This window comes from Hemitrygon akajei, chromosome 14, assembly GCF_048418815.1.
Source record: "Hemitrygon akajei chromosome 14, sHemAka1.3, whole genome shotgun sequence".
Classification (NCBI taxonomy): Eukaryota; Metazoa; Chordata; class Chondrichthyes; order Myliobatiformes; family Dasyatidae; genus Hemitrygon; species Hemitrygon akajei.
The window spans coordinates 99683611-99702667 of record NC_133137.1 but is presented as its reverse complement, the minus strand read 5'-3'; positions in this window follow the sequence as shown (position 1 = coordinate 99702667).

Below are 19057 nucleotides of genomic sequence, written 5' to 3'. Positions count from 1 at the left end.
AGGAGATCTGTTGAAGAGGGAGCTGGGCTACGGGAACAGTGACCTCAGCTGTGCCGGAGACAACAAGCGGCAGCTGCAAAAGGAGAGACTGAACAACCAAAAGACCCGACCACTAACCACAATCGCCACTTACTCATGCCCACACTGCACCAGAATATGTGAATCCCTGATTGGCCTCTGCAGCCATCTGAGGACCCACCAATAGACAACGCCATAGGAGAACTTCATAGTTGACTCCAGTGATCACACTGTTGTTGCTACTGCTACTAATACTACATTGCTAATGTGTCCCCTACTTCTTGATCTCATTGTTGAGGGAAACAGGCCATCCAATGCTCACTGGACTTTTCCCAGGTCACCTCATTGGAAAGTCATCCTATTTTGTCTTTCCACAATTCAGTGCAATGGATAAATCCCAACACCTCCAACTCTGAAACACAAGATGTCCTGCATATGCTGGAAACACACAAGTGTAGGAACTCAACAAGTCCATGGAGGGGAGTACACAGTCGATCTTTTAGGCTGAGACCCTTCATCAGGACTAACTCGGCATAGTCATATGGTGGGATGAGGTGAAGCATTAGCATACCTGCGATCTCCCTGCTGTACCTCAGCTGACAATGAAAGCGGGAACTATTGTCTTTCTCAAAGACCCGTCAGTCTTGGTTACTTTGCTTGATCCTCGTAAACGGCCACTGTGAGGACTGTGGAAATTACTTCAAACCCTTTCTGATAAATGATTCACAACAAGAATTTTCCACAGTAGGGAAAAACACAAAATAACATAAAGTTTATTTGACAACTATGACTCTCTTGTGTTTTTAACAGCATTAAGTTTGTAGACAGATCTTCTACTTATGATCCAAAAGCGCTTTACTACCTCGTAAAGCACTCAGAGTATATCCCCACTTAGATTTCAATTCAGGTTATGAAGAGCAGATGTAGTTTCTGCAGATTCTCTCTCCAGTCAAATAGAGTCATGTCGTGTTCTATCGTGACATAGTTGTACAGAGTGACATAGCATACAAACAGGACCTTCAGCCCACTGGGTTCATGCCAACTATTATCTACAAACAGGACCTTTGACCTATTGGATTCATGCCAGCCATTCTATACCAACAGGACCTTTGGCCTATTGGGTTCATGCCAACCATTATCTACAAACAGGACCTTCAGCCCACTGGGTTCATGACAGCCATTCTCCACAAAACATGTTATTCTACCCACATTATTTGTTTTATTTTATTTTGAGATACATATGCTAACAGGCCCTTCTGGCTAGATGAGCCCACAGTGCCTAATTACACCCACATGATGAATTAAACTGCTAACCCCTTTGAAACCGGACCACCTAGAGGAAAGCCACGTGTGCACGGGGAAAACAGACAAACTCCTTACAGGCAGCTGCAGGAATTGAGCCCTGGTCGATGGCACTGTAGTAGGATTACTCTAACTATTACGCCAGCATGCTGGCCCGATGCATTTACAGTACCCCATATTCTATGACCCACATACAAAATAGGAGCATTCTACAGAAACTATTTAACTTATCAACCTGCATATTTTTAGGATGGGAGAGGAAACTGGAGCACCAGGGAAACTCATATTGTCACAGAGAGAGCATGCAGACTCCACACAGACAGCATCCAGGGGTCAGAATTGAGCCCAGGTCGCTGAAGATGAGGGGCAGTGGTTGTATGAGCCGTGTACTGTGGTGCTGATGGTGAGGTGTAGGTGGAATGGTGAGCGAGACAGCCGATGACAGGAACATTATCCAACTCAATCTCAGAAATGACAGGTGAGGCAGCATCCCCAACACTGTGGACCATGGAATTCCAGATCCTGGATTGCCTTCAGAATTGCACATCTCTAAAGAAGTATAAAGATTTAAAAATTAGCTTTTTTTTGTCACATGTACATTGAAACTCACAGTGAAATGCATTGTTTGTGTCAAACCAAATCCACGAGGATTCTACTGAGCAGCTTGCAAGGGTCACAACACTTCTGGCAACAACATAGAATGTCCACAACTTATTAACCCTAACCCATATGTGTTTGGAAGGTGGGAGGAAACTGGAGCACTGGGAGACTGGATAGGCTGGGCTGGTGTCTGTGGAGTAAAGGAGTTTGAAAAATGATGAGAAGCATAGTTGTGGGAGATTGTCATCTTCCCAGAGTAGGGGAGTCAAAAACTAGAGGGCATAGGTTAAAGGTGGGTAAAGGAAACTTAAAAGGGATTTGAGGGGCAAGTTTTTCACACATGTAGTGATGAACTTACATAACAACCTGCCGGAGGAAGTAGTAGATGCAGGTACAATCATAAGTTTTAAAACGTAGTTAGACAGGAACATGTAAAGGAAAGGATTAGAGAGATATAGGTCAAATTAAGGTAAATGGGCTTAGTGTAGACAGGCAAGTTGACAGATGTGGATGAAATGGGCTGAAGGCCCTGTTTCAATGCGGTATACCTCTATGAATCTATAATTGTGTCTCAAGGAGAAGCTTGTTAGGGGTTATCAATAATGTGTTGCCACATCACCTAGATTAATGTACTATTGAAGACAACATTGATGAATAAGGTATTACAAACAAATCACATGTAAAAAAAGAACTAATGGTAAAGAGCTGGGACATTGTGAAAGCTCCTTATGTTTACATTGAAGCCAAAGCTTGAACATGGAACATGAAGGGCCATTGTAAACATTAGACATTCTGCAGGTACATAACGAGATGATGTAAAATTGGAACTGGCCCGCTTCCCAGTAAGTAGGATTAAAATACAAGATGGATTGCTGGTAGATTAGAAAAGGTAAGGGAAACTGAAAATGAAGAAATGGGATCAATCTTAAATAATAATGAAAGACTATAATGGAATAATAATAATGCAACAATAGTGAAATAATAACAGTAATAACTCATAATTAAAATCACATCTTACTAGGGAGGAAATCTGCAGATGCTATAAACACAAAATGCTGGAGGAACTCAGAAGGCCAGGCAGCATCTATGGAAAAGAGTAAAGTCGATGTTTCAGGCCCTTCATTGGGTCTATAAATACAAGCCTGAACCAGTTTTAGAGTCAGAATACTACATATTATATTAAGACCAATCCATTACTACAGATAGCACAATCCACAATAACTGTCCAGATATAATAACACAGGATAAACAAACAAGAACAACTTATTTAATAGATAGTGCAATTCTAGGCACACATAACTTACAGAAATCAGTAAGTGAAAAGCCCCAGAAATATGCTGAATTTAATGAGGAAATTGCAAGACTCTGGAACATAAACAAGGTATATATTGTCTGGATAGTAATATTTACAATTGGTGCCATCCCAAAGTCACGACACAATAGCATTAAACAGTCAGGGCTACTCAGTAATATCTATGTAAATCTTCAGAAAGCCAGGATGCTGAACCACACTGGAATAGTTTGAAAGTTCCTAGCATCTGAAAAATGAATGTGCTTTGCTATGCCCATACCAGATTGAGCTGTGAAACAATAAATAATCCTAATAATGAGGGTGGCCTTGTAGTGTAGTGGTTGGTGTAATGCTGTACGGTGCCAGCAATCCGGGTTCAATTCCTGCGCTGCCTGTAACGAGTTTGTACTTTCTCCCCGTGACCGCATGGGTTTTCTCCCATGTTCCGAAGCTTGATTGATTGATTTATTCAGCTACAGTGTGGAGTAGGCTCTTCTGGCCCTTTGAGCTGCAAACCCCCAATTTAACCCTCCCCTAATCATGGGACAATTTACAAAGACCAATTAACCTACCATCCAATACGGCTTTGGACTATGGGAGGAAACTAGAGCACGTAAAGAAAACGAACGCGGTCACAGGAAGAATGTATAAAGTCCTTTCAGATAGCAGTAGGAATTGAATCCAGGTTGTGGGTACTGTAAACTGTTGTGCTAACCAGTATGCTACCAAGCCGCTCAAAGATGTATGGGTTAGGGTTATTAAGTTCTGAGCAAGCTATGTTGATGCTGGAAGCTTGGCAAAACTTGCAGGTTGCCTCCTACACATCTTTGGACTGTGCTGGCTGTTGGCGTAAACGATGCGTTTCACTGTATGTTTTGGTCTTTCGATGTACATGTGACAAATGAAGCTAATCATCACCTACCAATGAACTTGGAAGTTTTGATGGGAATCAGCCCAGATTCCCAAACACTGTCCTGTGCCTGCTCCTGGGCATGAGGGCTTGGATATCTTGTGAGGTTCAGACTGAGTGCTGGGTGACGTTGCTTATACTAAAGGGCAGGCACAAAAAATAAGGCCAATGTTGAGGGACTGGAGAGTTTGCTGATCATATCCCTACAAGAGGCACTGATGGATCAGGCTGAAATTGAGTTAATATTTATATAGGAAGCGAATGCAGCAGCAGCAACGTACATTTGTAAATCTTCTCTGAGGATCGTCACCTTGTTGTGCTAGTGAGGCTTTTGAGTTCCTGAGATCCTGAGAGTGATATTGTCTGGAGTTTAACCGCCTGGTGCTTAGCTCCTGGTAAGGTCACAGGTGGCGGTAAGGTTCCAGAAAAAGAAAAATCCAACCAAGGCCTCAGCAGTGGAGCTGGTGGAAGATGATGACATATCACAACAGCAGTGAGGGGTCCCCAGTCATATTGCACTCCACACCACTGGACCCTGAAACTGATCTGTCAGGACTGTATGGCTGCTGCCCATGTATCAGCCTCCCCATGTTAAACAAAGTCACACACAGGCATTCTCCATTAAGGGAATCCACCCTATCATCCCAGATTAAGTTCCATAGCGATCAGCAAGTGGTTGAAGACCCACCAATAGACAACTCTTTAGAGGAACATCAAACACAACTCGAGTAATCGCACTACCATTACTATTACTACGATTGCTGCCTTTATAAATCGCCTGCAGCACAGTATAAAAAAATCTCTGAAGAGCTGGACAGGTTACTCTTTGAGCAATATTTTACACCTATTTGAAAGGTAATTGATGGGTAATTGAAAGCTAAATCAAAGGGATAGTTTTAAGGAGTACCTGAATAGATTTAATAACAGAGTGAGGTGTAGTGAGGAACTCGGATCCAAGGTTTGAGTTGACAGAGGTTCATCTGGGTGCTAAGGGAGACAGGGGATGTGGAGATAGGTTGGAACTGATCAGAGTGAAGGACCAACTATAAACTTATACAAATGCACAAAAAACGCTGGAGGAACTTAGAAAGAAACACACAGCATCGGCAGAATCTCACGTGACTTTAACCTTATTACTTGATGGACATTATGGTCAAAACCTCCGAAAATTGTGCCTGCCTTATAATGTGCCTGCGTGACAATATGGACAACAGCAAGAGGGAGCAGAATGGTTCATCATCCTGTACAAATATTACCTTTAAATAGCGGTGCATTAGATCCTTGGATCTTCCACAGGAATTCAAAGTAGTGGAGAAACAAACACGGGTGTCAAATGGGATAGGTGATGAAGCGAGTCTGCCTTTGGTGACTGGTGGCAGACTCTAAGGAAGAACGTGGCCCAGACACTATGCAAACTCACTGCTTATTTTTGTACAACACCATAGAATAAATTTATATTAGCAGGCAACACCTGGGCTTAATATCTGTTCAGACAGCATATCCAGTGCTGCTACAATTCAGCAGGGAGAATGAGCGCTACCCCACTGAGATTAGGAGCCAAGAATTTCAGACTGGTGAGCAGACAGTAGAAGGGAGTGATGGGAAGGCTGATCTTTTATACTTCAGGTATCATGTGAAGATATTTTGAGCACTCAGGATCAACAATAGCCCTTCAGTCTTTGTGTGTATCTATGATTTGAAGCTTATTAGAAAGGGGGAAACTATCAGCTCCACAAATTCTATGAGAACCACCTTTGATTGATCACAATTGGCTAGTTTTGATTTTAAAAAATGGTCCAAATACAAATACTCCCTTTTAAAGTGAATATTCCCATCGACTAAATGCAGCAGAGTGCAATGATTATAAATCCTCATGTTCCTCTACAGACAAATGACCTATTGATTAGCCATTTACCTGCTAGCTACTCATAATCCTTATTTGACTTCAAGACCCCAAGATCTATCCAAAATGAGTTTGACCGACGGGCTAATTACTGAATTACCCTGTCCATTTTAAGAATACATCATGTTGAGATCTCTTCCACTTAAGGGCCAGTGGTGACTCATTTACAATCCCATTACAGACATCCTGAAAAGGAGGTGCTCTCGTTCTGATGACGAGTGGTCTCGCCTTGTTGCTCAGTAAAATGGACAATGGGCATCACTTATCACCACTGCCAATAGATGAGCTGCTTTTCTCGGCTGCTCTTAGTATTATTTAGAGGCTCTGATATGTTCCAGGCTTTATCTTTTCTTTGATTTCACAGTACAGACATGTGCTATTGATCTGCGCCCTTCAGGGATTAGCCTTGAAGTAAAGGCTGGCGGGAGTCCCATTGTTGAGATCATTCTTCGATCGCCTTGCTTAATGGGAAGTGTTTGTTGCATGAGGGGAGGGGGTGGGAGGGGGGCGGGAAGCAAGAGAATTGGATGGGCTGTCGACAAGGTGCCCTTCAATGAAGTTTCGAGATTGACTTTATTGCCTAGGGAACAGAGATGGAAATGGGGTCAAGGACAGAGAGCTTACTAGGTTAGTTCAAGGAGCTGAGCACTTTAAACAAATGAGATGGAGCAGCAATGTTTATGCTGGTGCTGACTTCAATTTACAGTAAGTCAGTGAATTGTGGAACTAAATGTGTGCTTCTTCACTTTGTGTTTCTGCTTCCCAGCACTCTTTTAGGACAGCAGCTCCCGTCTTTCCCTCATACACTTCAACTTCACAATAAAAACATCAAAATCAAATAGAAAGAACACTTATCCTTTCAAGAATAAATTTTATTCAGAAAATACAGTAAACATAACGTAATCATTCCTGACAGGTTTAGCGTCCCTGGGTCAACATCCTGTGTCATCAACCCAATGCATTCTATTACAAAGCACCAAATCCGTTCATGTACATGAGGAAGTCTGCAGGTGCTTGAAATGCTGGGTAACTCAGCAGGTCAGGCAGCCGCTATGGAAATGAATAAGCAGTCAACGGTTTCGACAGAGGCCCTTCTTCAGGAATGAGCTCCACTCAAGTGCTCTCTTTGGGCAACACACGCATCAAATGTCTGAGAGGCTGTTTACTGTGCGCTTGCACATTGTGTGTCAGACTATTGTTGTGGGTCAGCAGCACTGGGGCTCCACAGGGGACCGTACTGTCTCCCTTTCTCTTCACCACCTACACATCGGACTTCGACTACAACACAGAGTCGTGCCATCTTCAGAAGTTTTCCGATGACTCTACCATATTTGGATGCATCAGCAAGGGAGATGAGGCGGAGTACAGGGCTACGGTGGGAAACTTTGTCACATGGTGCGAGCAGAATCATCTGCAGCTTAATATGAAAAAGACTAAGGAGCTGGTGGTGGACCTGAAGAGAGCTAAAGTACCAGTGACCCCTGTTTCCATCCAAGGGGTCAGTGTGGACATGGTGGAGGTTTACAAATACCTGGGGATATGAATTGACAATAAACTGGACTGGTCAAAGAACACTGAGGCTGTCTACAAGAAGGGTCAGAGCCATCTCTATTTCCTGAGGAGACTGAGGTCCTTTAACATCTGCCGGACGATGCTGAGGATGTTCTACGAGTCTGTCATGGCCAGTGCTATCATATTTGCTGTTGTGTGCTGGGACAGCAGGCTGAGGGTAGCAGACACCAACAGAATCAACAAACTCATTCGTAAGGCCAGTGATGTTGTGGGGGTGGAACTGGAATCTCTGACAGTGGTGTCTGAAAAGAGGTTGCTGCCCAAGTTGCATGCCATCTTGGACAATGTCTCCCATCCACTCCATAATGTACTGGTTAGGCACAGGAGTACATTCAGCCAGAGACTCATTCCACCGAGATGCAACACTGAGCGTCATAGGAAGTCATTCCTGCCTGTGGCCATCAAACTTTACAACTCCTCCCTCGGAGTGTCAGACACCCTGAGCCAATAGGCTGGTCCTGGACTTATTTCCACTTGGCATAATTTACCTATTATTATTTAATTATTTATGGTTTTATATTGCTATATTTCTACACTATTCTTGGTTGGTGCGACTGTAACAAAACCCAATTTACCTCAGGATCAGTAAAGTATGTCTGTCTGTCTGTCTGTCTTATTTATTGAGATACAGTGCAGATTAGGCCCTTCTGGCACCTTGCATCCCTGATTAAGCCTAGCCTTATCACAGGACAATTTACAATGACCTACTGACTCACTAACCAGTACATCTTTGGACTGTGGGAGAAAACCGGAGCAGCCAGATGAAGCCCATGTATCCCAAGTCTCCTTACAGATGTCATCAGAATTGAACTCCGATCTCCGACACAGCGAGCTGTAATGGCATTCTGTGACCATTATGCCACACTGGCCCAGCCCCTCACTGAAAGTCGTTCCTTTTTTCCTCCTTGTATTCTTGGATTCTGAGTGAGGCCCGGTGCAACCTGGAGGAACTGTGGCTCATTCTCTGCCCGCTCAACTTGACTTACTGTGTGTGTCATCCTGTTCTGTGCTTTGTAATTCCCACGTTCTTATGTCTCTCTATCTTTGTCTATGTTCCCCCTCTTAAAATGCTCCCAGTCACTCTTTGACCAGATAGCCTTATCCCTTGGTCACACCAGTTTACCCCTGTCAGAGACATTCCACCTCCAACACACCACTCCTCTCTCCGTATTTACAAACCTCTTTACAAATTCTGACAAAAGGTCTCTAACCGGAAATGCTGCCTCTGTTTCTCTTCTCACAGATGCAGGATGACCTGCAGAATATTTACATTTTCTGGTTTTGTCCCAGCCCCTCTGCATCTAGTGGCAACATTAAAACCATGGCCAAAAAAGGCTACTTAGCCCATCCATCCCAGTTCTTAAATAATTCCAGAATTTTCAGCTGCACCACTTGGTTTGGGATTCCATTTCATGTATCGAATCCTGTGTGTGAGAAATACTTTCAACACACACAACATGCTGGAGGAACTCAGCAGGCCAGGCAACATCTATGGAAAAGATGACTGTTGATGTTTCGGGCTGAAACCCTTCAGCAGGACTGGAGACAAAATGCTGAGTAGATTTAAAAGGTGGGAGGAGGAGAGAGAGAACCACCAAGTGAGAGGTGAAATCGGGAGGGGGAGGGGTGAAGTAAAGAGCTGGGAAGTTGATCGGTGAATGAGAAAGAAGGGGGAAGGAGCACCAGAGGGAGGCAATGGGTGGGCAAGGAGATGAGGTGAGAGAGGGAAGAGGGGATGGGAAATGGAGAGGGAGGAGTGGTTGGGGGGCATTACCAGAAGTTTGAGAAATTGATGTCCATACCATCAGGTTGGAGGCTACCTAAATGGGATATAAGGTGTTGTTTCTCCAACTTAAGCGTGGCCTCATCACAACAATGGAGGAGGCCATGGATGGACATATCGGAATGGGAATGGGAAATGGAACTAAAATGGGAGGCCACTGGGAGATCCCGCTTGCTCTGGCGAATGGAGCGTAGATTATCGGTGAAGCAGTCTATGTTGGGTCTCACCAAAGTAAAGGAGGCCATACTTGGAGCACTGAACACAGAACATGATCCCAATAGACTCACAGAAGTGTCACCTCACCTGGAAGAACTGTTTAGGACCTTGAATGGTAGTGACGGAGAAGGTGTAGGGACATGTGTAGCACTTGTTCCGCTTGCAAGGATAAGTGCTAGGAGGGAGGTCAGTGGGGAGGGATGAATGGACAAGGGAGTCAGGTAGGGAGTGATCCCTGCAGAAAGCAAAAAGTGGAGGGGTGGGGGAGAGAAAGTGCCTGGTGGTGGGATCCCGTTGGAGGTGGCAGAGGTTTCAGAGAATTATGTGCTGGACATGGAGGCTGGTGGGGGTGGTAGGTGAGGACAAAAGGAACCTTATCCCTGGTAGGGTGGAGGGAATATGAGGTATGAGCAGACGAGTATGAAATGGAAGAAACGTGGTTGAGGGCAGTGTTGATGGTGGAAGAAGGGAAGCCTCTTTCTTTGAAAATGGAGGGCATCTCCTTTGTTCTAGAATGAAAAGCCTCATCCTGAGAGCATATGTGGCAGAGATGGAGGAATTAAGAAAAGGGGATGGCGTTTTACAAGTAGCAGGGTGGGATGAGGTGTAGTCTAGGTAGCTGTGAGAGTCCGCAGGCTTGTAATAGACATCGGTGGATAAGCTGTCTCTGGAGACTGAGACAGTGAGATTGAGAAAGGGAAGGGAGGTGTTGGAAATGGACCAGGTGAATTCCCATTTTCCCACTTCAGCCTCAATGTTATATACGACTCCTGTTCTTTTGAATTCACTTAAATTCTTCTATATTTGACTTTACTATAGCATATTTGACTATCTGCTCCTCTGTAAGACCACCTCTTTTTCTTCCCAAGGCTGAAGGGATACATTTTGTTTCCACAAGACAATTATTCCTCACTGTTTAATTGGCCGGGATTAGGCAAGATATTCAAGGCTCTGCGATATACTGTAGGGAAGGACATATATTGTCATTGCTCATTCTGGCTGAGATGTTCTTTGTTATGTCAACCCCAAGAAATGCTCTCTGTTATATCAAAATCTACAAAGAAACTACCATTCAATAAACCGTTCATTTACCAGGATGCTGCCAAGATTAGAGAGCACGTTTTATGATGATGCACCGAGTGTGCTGGGGGATTTCTCTTTGGAGAGAAGGAAGATGGGAAGTGACTTGATAGAGGTGTACAAGATGACAGGAGATGTCGATAGAGTGGACAACCAGTGCCTATTTCCCAAGGTGGAAATGGCTAATATACAGAAGCGTAATTCAAGGTGATTAGTTCTTTACACAGTAAGTGGTGGGGGCATGGAACCCATCACCAGGGATGGTGGTAGACATAAATACATTAGGGGCATTTAAGAAACTCTTAGATAGATAGATAGATGATAGATAGATACTTTATTCATCCCCATGGGGAAATTCAACATTTTTTCCAATGTCCCATACACTTGTTGTAGCAAAAACTCATTACATATAATACTTAACTCAGTAATAATATGATATGCATCTAAATCACTAACTCAAAAAGCATTAATAATAGCTTTAAAAAAAAGTTCTTAAGTCCTGGCAGTTGAATTGTAAAGCCTAATGGCATTGGGGAGTATTGACCTCTTCATCCTGTCTGAGGAGCATTGCATCGACAGTAACCTGTCGCTGAAACTGCTTCTCTGTCTCTGGATGGTGCTATGTAGAGGATGTTCAGGGTTTTCCATAATTGACCGTAGCCTACTCAGCGCCCTTCGCTCAGCTACCGATGTTAAACTCTCCAGTACTTTGCCCACGACAGAGCCCGCCTTCCTTACCAGCTTATTAAGACGTGAGGCGTCCTTCTTCTTAATGCTTCCTCCCCAACACGCCACCACAAAGAAGAGGGCGCTCTCAACAACTGACCTATAGAACATCTTCAGCATCTCACTGCAGACATTGAATGACGCCAACCTTCTAAGGAAGTACAGTCGACTCTGTGCCTTGCTGCACAAGGCATCTGTGTTGGCAGTCCAGTCTAGCTTCTCGTCTAACTGTACTCCCAGATAGACACATGAATTCAAGAAAAATGGAGGGTTATGTTTGAGGGAATGGATTGATTCATTTCATAGGAGGTTAAGATGCTGGCACAACATCGTGGGCTGAAGGGCCTGTGCTGTGCTGTAATGTTCTATATTGTGGAAAGTGTGGGTTTTCTCCCACTGCCCGAAGATGTACCGGTTAGTACGGCACTGTGCAGAAATCTTAGGCACATATACACTATATAACTATGATGCCTAAGTCTTTTGCACAACACTGTAGTAATTTTATATATTGCACTGTACTGCTGCAAAAAAAACAAATTTCATGACGTATGTGAGTGATGATAAACATGATTCTGATATGGGTCTCTATGATGGACTGAGAGTGGGAAAGTGGGCAGAAGGAGGGTAATCATGGTTGGGAAAAGGGGAAGGGAGAGGGGAGTGAATGGGAAGCACCAGAGAGACAATCCATAATGGTCAATACACCAGTTGTTTGGAGTCAAATGACAAATGACCTTGCCTGGTGCCTCAGGGCTATCAATATCTGCAGCTGCCCCCGCGCACTCCTTCCCTGCCACCTGTCCCACACCTCCCCCCGCGCACTCCTTCCCTGCCACCTGTCCCACACCTCCCCCTGCACACTCCTTCCCTGCCACCTGTCCCACACCCCCCCCGCACACTCCTTCCCTGCCACCTGTCCCACACCTCCCCCTGCACACTCCTTCCCTGCCACCTGTCCCACACCTCCCCCCGAACACTCCTTCCCTGCCACCTGTCCCACACCTCCCCCCGCACACTCCTTCCCTGCCACCTGTCCCACACCTCCCCCCGCGCACTCCTTCCCTGCCACCTGTCCCACACCTCCCCCTGCGCACTCCTTCTCTGCCACCTGTCCCACACCTCCCCCTGCGCACTCCTTCTCTGCCACCTGTCCCACACCTCCCCCCGCACACTCCTTCCCTACCACCTGTCCCACACCTCCCCCCGCGCACTCCTTCCCTGCCACCTGTCCCACACCTCCCCCCGCACACTCCTTCCCTGCCACCTGTCCCACACCTCCCCCCACGCACTCCTTCCCTGCCACCTGTCCCACACCTCCCCCCGCACACTCCTTCCCTGCCACCTGTCCCACACCCCCCCCCGAACACTCCTTCCCTGCCACCTGTCCCACACCTCCCCCCGCACACTCCTTCCCTGCCACCTGTCCCACACCTCCCCCTGCGCACTCCTTCCCTGCCACCTGTCCCACACCTCCCCCGCGCACTCCTTCCCTGCCACCTGTCCCACACCTCCCCCCGCGCACTCCTTCCCTGCCACCTGTCCCACACCTCCCCCCCGAACACTCCTTCCCTGCCACCTGTCCCACACCCCCCCCGAACACTCCTTCCCTGCCACCTGTCCCACACCCCCCCCGCACACTCCTTCACTGCCACCTGTCCCACACCTCCCCCTGCACACTCCTTCCCTGCCACCTGTCCCACACCTCCCCCCGCACACTCCTTCCCTGCCACCTGTCCCACACCTCCCCCCGCACACTCCTTCACTGCCACCTGTCCCACACCTCCCCCTGCACACTCCTTCCCTGCCACCTGTCCCACACCTCCCCCGCGCACTCCTTCCCTGCCACCTGTCCCACACCTCCCCCCGCGCACTCCTTCCCTGCCACCTGTCCCACACCTCCCCCCCGAACACTCCTTCCCTGCCACCTGTCCCACACCCCCCCCGAACACTCCTTCCCTGCCACCTGTCCCACACCCCCCCCGCACACTCCTTCACTGCCACCTGTCCCACACCTCCCCCCGCACACTCCTTCCCTGCCACCTGTCCCACACCTCCCCCCGCACACTCCTTCACTGCCACCTGTCCCACACCTCCCCCCGCACACTCCTTCCCTGCCACCTGTCCCACACCTCCCCCCGCACACTCCTTCCCTGCCACCTGTCCCACACCTCCCCCCGCACACTCCTTCCCTGCCACCTGTCCCACACCTCCCCCCGCACACTCCTTCCCTGCCACCTGTCCCACACCTCCCCCCGCACACTCCTTCCCTGCCACCTGTCCCACACCTCCCCCCGCGCACTCCTTCCCTGCCACCTGTCCCACACCTCCCCCTGCACACTCCTTCCCTGCCACCTGTCCCACACCCCCCCCGCACACTCCTTCCCTGCCACCTGTCCCACACCTCCCCCTGCACACTCCTTCCCTGCCACCTGTCCCACACCTCCCCCTGCACACTCCTTCCCTGCCACCTGTCCCACACCTCCCCCCGCGCACTCCTTCCCTGCCACCTGTCCCACACCTCCCCCTGCGCACTCCTTCTCTGCCACCTGTCCCACACCTCCCCCTGCGCACTCCTTCTCTGCCACCTGTCCCACACCTCCCCCCGCACACTCCTTCCCTACCACCTGTCCCACACCTCCCCCCGCGCACTCCTTCCCTGCCACCTGTCCCACACCTCCCCCCGCACACTCCTTCCCTGCCACCTGTCCCACACCTCCCCCCACGCACTCCTTCCCTGCCACCTGTCCCACACCTCCCCCCGCACACTCCTTCCCTGCCACCTGTCCCACACCCCCCCCCGCACACTCCTTCCCTGCCACCTGTCCCACACCTCCCCCCGAACACTCCTTCCCTGCCACCTGTCCCACACCTCCCCCCGCACACTCCTTCCCTGCCACCTGTCCCACACCTCCCCCTGCGCACTCCTTCCCTGCCACCTGTCCCACACCTCCCCCGCGCACTCCTTCCCTGCCACCTGTCCCACACCTCCCCCCGCGCACTCCTTCCCTGCCACCTGTCCCACACCTCCCCCCCGAACACTCCTTCCCTGCCACCTGTCCCACACCCCCCCCGAACACTCCTTCCCTGCCACCTGTCCCACACCCCCCCCGCACACTCCTTCACTGCCACCTGTCCCACACCTCCCCCTGCACACTCCTTCCCTGCCACCTGTCCCACACCTCCCCCCGCACACTCCTTCCCTGCCACCTGTCCCACACCTCCCCCCGCACACTCCTTCACTGCCACCTGTCCCACACCTCCCCCTGCACACTCCTTCCCTGCCACCTGTCCCACACCTCCCCCGCGCACTCCTTCCCTGCCACCTGTCCCACACCTCCCCCCGCGCACTCCTTCCCTGCCACCTGTCCCACACCTCCCCCCCGAACACTCCTTCCCTGCCACCTGTCCCACACCCCCCCCGAACACTCCTTCCCTGCCACCTGTCCCACACCCCCCCCGCACACTCCTTCACTGCCACCTGTCCCACACCTCCCCCCGCACACTCCTTCCCTGCCACCTGTCCCACACCTCCCCCCGCACACTCCTTCACTGCCACCTGTCCCACACCTCCCCCTGCACACTCCTTCCCTGCCACCTGTCCCACACCTCCCCCCGCACACTCCTTCCCTGCCACCTGTCCCACACCTCCCCCCGCACACTCCTTCCCTGCCACCTGTCCCACACCTCCCCCTGCGCACTCCTTCCCTGCCACCTGTCCCACACCTCCCCCCGCACACTCCTTCCCTGCCACCTGTCCCACACCTCCCCCCGCACACTCCTTCCCTGCCACCTGTCCCACACCTCCCCCCGCGCACTCCTTCCCTGCCACCTGTCCCACACCTCCCCCCGCACACTCCTTCCCTGCCACCTGTCCCACACCTCCCCCCACGCACTCCTTCCCTGCCACCTGTCCCACACCTCCCCCCGCACACTCCTTCCCTGCCACCTGTCCCACACCCCCCCCCCGCACACTCCTTCCCTGCCACCTGTCCCACACCTCCCCCCGAACACTCCTTCCCTGCCACCTGTCCCACACCTCCCCCTGCGCACTCCTTCCCTGCCACCTGTCCCACACCTCCCCCCGCGCACTCCTTCCCTGCCACCTGTCCCACACCTCCCCCCGCGCACTCCTTCCCTGCCACCTGTCCCACACCTCCCCCCCGAACACTCCTTCCCTGCCACCTGTCCCACACCCCCCCCGAACACTCCTTCCCTGCCACCTGTCCCACACCCCCCCCGCACACTCCTTCACTGCCACCTGTCCCACACCTCCCCCTGCACACTCCTTCCCTGCCACCTGTCCCACACCTCCCCCCGCACACTCCTTCCCTGCCACCTGTCCCACACCTCCCCCCGCGCACTCCTTCCCTGCCACCTGTCCCACACCTCCCCCCGCGCACTCCTTCCCTGCCACCTGTCCCACACCTCCCCCCGCACACTCCTTCCCTGCCACCTGTCCCACACCTCCCCCCGCACACTCCTTCCCTGCCACCTGTCCCACACCTCCCCCCGCGCACTCCTTCCCTGCCACCTGTCCCACACCTCCCCCCGAACACTCCTTCCCTGCCACCTGTCCCACACCTCCCCCCGCGCACTCCTTCCCTGCCACCTGTCCCACACCTCCCCCCGAACACTCCTTCCCTGCCACCTGTCCCACACCTCCCCCTGCACACTCCTTCCCTGCCACCTGTCCCACACCTCCCCCCGCACACTCCTTCCCTGCCACCTGTCCCACACCTCCCCCCGCACACTCCTTCCCTGCCACCTGTCCCACACCTCCCCCCGCACACTCCTTCCCTGCCACCTGTCCCACACCTCCCCCCCGCACACTCCTTCCCTGCCACCTGTCCCACACCTCCCCCCGCACACTCCTTCCCTGCCACCTGTCCCACACCTCCCCCCGCACACTCCTTCCCTGCCACCTGTCCCACACCTCCCCCCCGCACACTCCTTCCCTGCCACCTGTCCCACACCTCCCCCCGAACACTCCTTCCCTGCCACCTGTCCCACACCTCCCCCTGCACACTCCTTCCCTGCCACCTGTCCCACACCTCCCCCCGCACACTCCTTCCCTGCCACCTGTCCCACACCTCCCCCCGCACACTCCTTCCCTGCCACCTGTCCCACACCTCCCCCCGCACACTCCTTCTCTGCCACCTGTCCCACACCTCCCCCCCGCACACTCCTTCACTGCCACCTGTCCCACACCTCCCCCCGCACACTCCTTCCCTGCCACCTGTCCCACACCTCCCCCCGCACACTCCTTCCCTGCCACCTGTCCCACACCTCCCCCCGAACACTCCATCCCTGCCACCTGTCCCACACCTCCCCCTGCACACTCCTTCCCTGCCACCTGTCCCACACCTCCCCCCGAACACTCCTTCCCTGCCACCTGTCCCACACCTCCCCCCGCACACTCTTTCTCTGCCACCTGTCCCACACCTCCCCCCAAACACTCCTTCCCTGCCACCTGTCCCACACCTCCCCCCGCACACTCCTTCCCTGCCACCTGTCCCACACCTCCCCCCGAACACTCCTTCCCTGCCACCTGTCCCACACCTCCCCCCGAACACTCCTTCCCTGCCACCTGTCCCACACCTCCCCCTGCACACTCCTTCTCTGCCACCTGTCCCACACCTCCCCCCCGCACACTCCTTCCCTGCCACCTGTCCCACACCTCCCCCCGCGCACTCCTTCCCTGCCACCTGTCCCACACCTCCCCCCCGCACACTCCTTCACTGCCACCTGTCCCACACCTCCCCCCGCACACTCCTTCCCTGCCACCTGTCCCACACCTCCCCCCGCACACTCCTTCCCTGCCACCTGTCCCACACCTCCCCCCGAACACTCCTTCCCTGCCACCTGTCCCACACCCCCCCCCGCACACTCCTTCCCTGCCACCTGTCCCACACCTCCCCCTGCACACTCCTTCCCTGCCACCTGTCCCACACCTCCCCCTGCACACTCCTTCTCTGCCACCTGTCCCACACCTCCCCCCGCGCACTCCTTCCCTGCCACCTGTCCCACACCTCCCCCTGCACACTCCTTCCCTGCCACCTGTCCCACACCTCCCCCCGAACACTCCTTCCCTGCCACCTGTCCCACACCTCCCCCCGCGCACTCCTTCTCTGCCACCTGTCCCACACCTCCCCCCGCACACACCATCCCTACCACCTGTCCCACACCTCCCCCTGCACACTCCTTCCCTGCCACCTGTCCCACACCCTTCCTGCAGCACTCCTTCCCTGCCACCTGTCCCACACCTCCCCCCGCACACTCCTTCCCTGCCACCTGTCCCACACCTCCCCCCGCGCACTCCTTCTCTGCCACCTGTCCCACACCTCCCCCCGCACACACCTTCCCTACCACCTGTCCCACACCTCCCCCTGCACACTCCTTCCCTACCACCTGTCCCACACCTCCCCCTGCACACACCTTCCCTGTCACCTGTCCCACACCTCCCCCCGCACACTCCTTCCCTGCCACCTGTCCCACACCTCCCCCCGCGCACTCCTTCCCTGTCAACTGTCCCACACCTCCCCCCCCGCACACTCCTTCACTGCCACCTGTCCCACACCTCCCCCCGCGCACTCCTTCCCTGCCACCTGTCCCACACCTCCCCCCGCGCACTCCTTCCCTGTCACCTGTCCCACACCTCCCCCCCGCACACTCCTTCACTGCCACCTGTCCCACACCTCCCCCCGCACACTCCTTCCCTGCCACCTGTCCCACACCTCCCCCTGCACACTCCTTCCCTGCCACCTGTCCCACACCCCCCCCTGCACACTCCTTCCCTGCCACCTGTCCCACACCTCCCCCTGCACACTCCTTCCCTGCCACCTATCCCACACCTCCCCCCGAACACTCCTTCCCTGCCACCTGTCCCACACCTCCCCCGCACACTCCTTCTCTGCCACCTGTCCCACACCCCTCCTGCGGCACTCCACCCTTGCCGTTCCCAACATCCTTTGCCCCTGCCAAATTTACAAACTCACTCTCCACTCCATGTTGACGAATACAATACTGTGCACGAGTCTTAGGCTAGCTACATGTGCCCAAGATTTTTGCACAATACTGTATGTTAATTGGTTATGGTAAATTGACACATGGTTAGGATAGGTTTAAATCAGGGTTGCTGGACAGTGTGGTTTGAAGGGTCGGTGAGATCTGTTCTGCATTGTACATAAATGTTCTATGTACTGTGAACCCTTTGCTGCATCCATGCATTTACATGTTTGTCAACAATGCCTACGCCATAAAAATGATTGATAAAGGAAAGCAATAATCTATATTTAATCCAGATTTGCTTTAACGTGTGATATTCTGCCTCATAGCACAACATCGTTCTTTTGCACTGACTCCATGTTTTGGACATGGGACGTATAAAGTCTTGCTTTACATTTTGTGTGCAGATCATTCTGTCTGAGAGAGTGATCTGAGACAGGCCATGTGGAGTACGTTTGTGAGGAACTGATGACTTTGGACCTTTGCCTTCCAGGGTCACTCCCACAGGACTATCGCTCGCACCATGTCTGGCTCAGTTGTGAACTAATTAATGGAGATTGATTGTTTTGATTAGATGACAACTCCATTATTGTCGTATCTTGTGACAACCACGATGATATAAGATCAATGAAATGGACCTAGAGTTTCAAA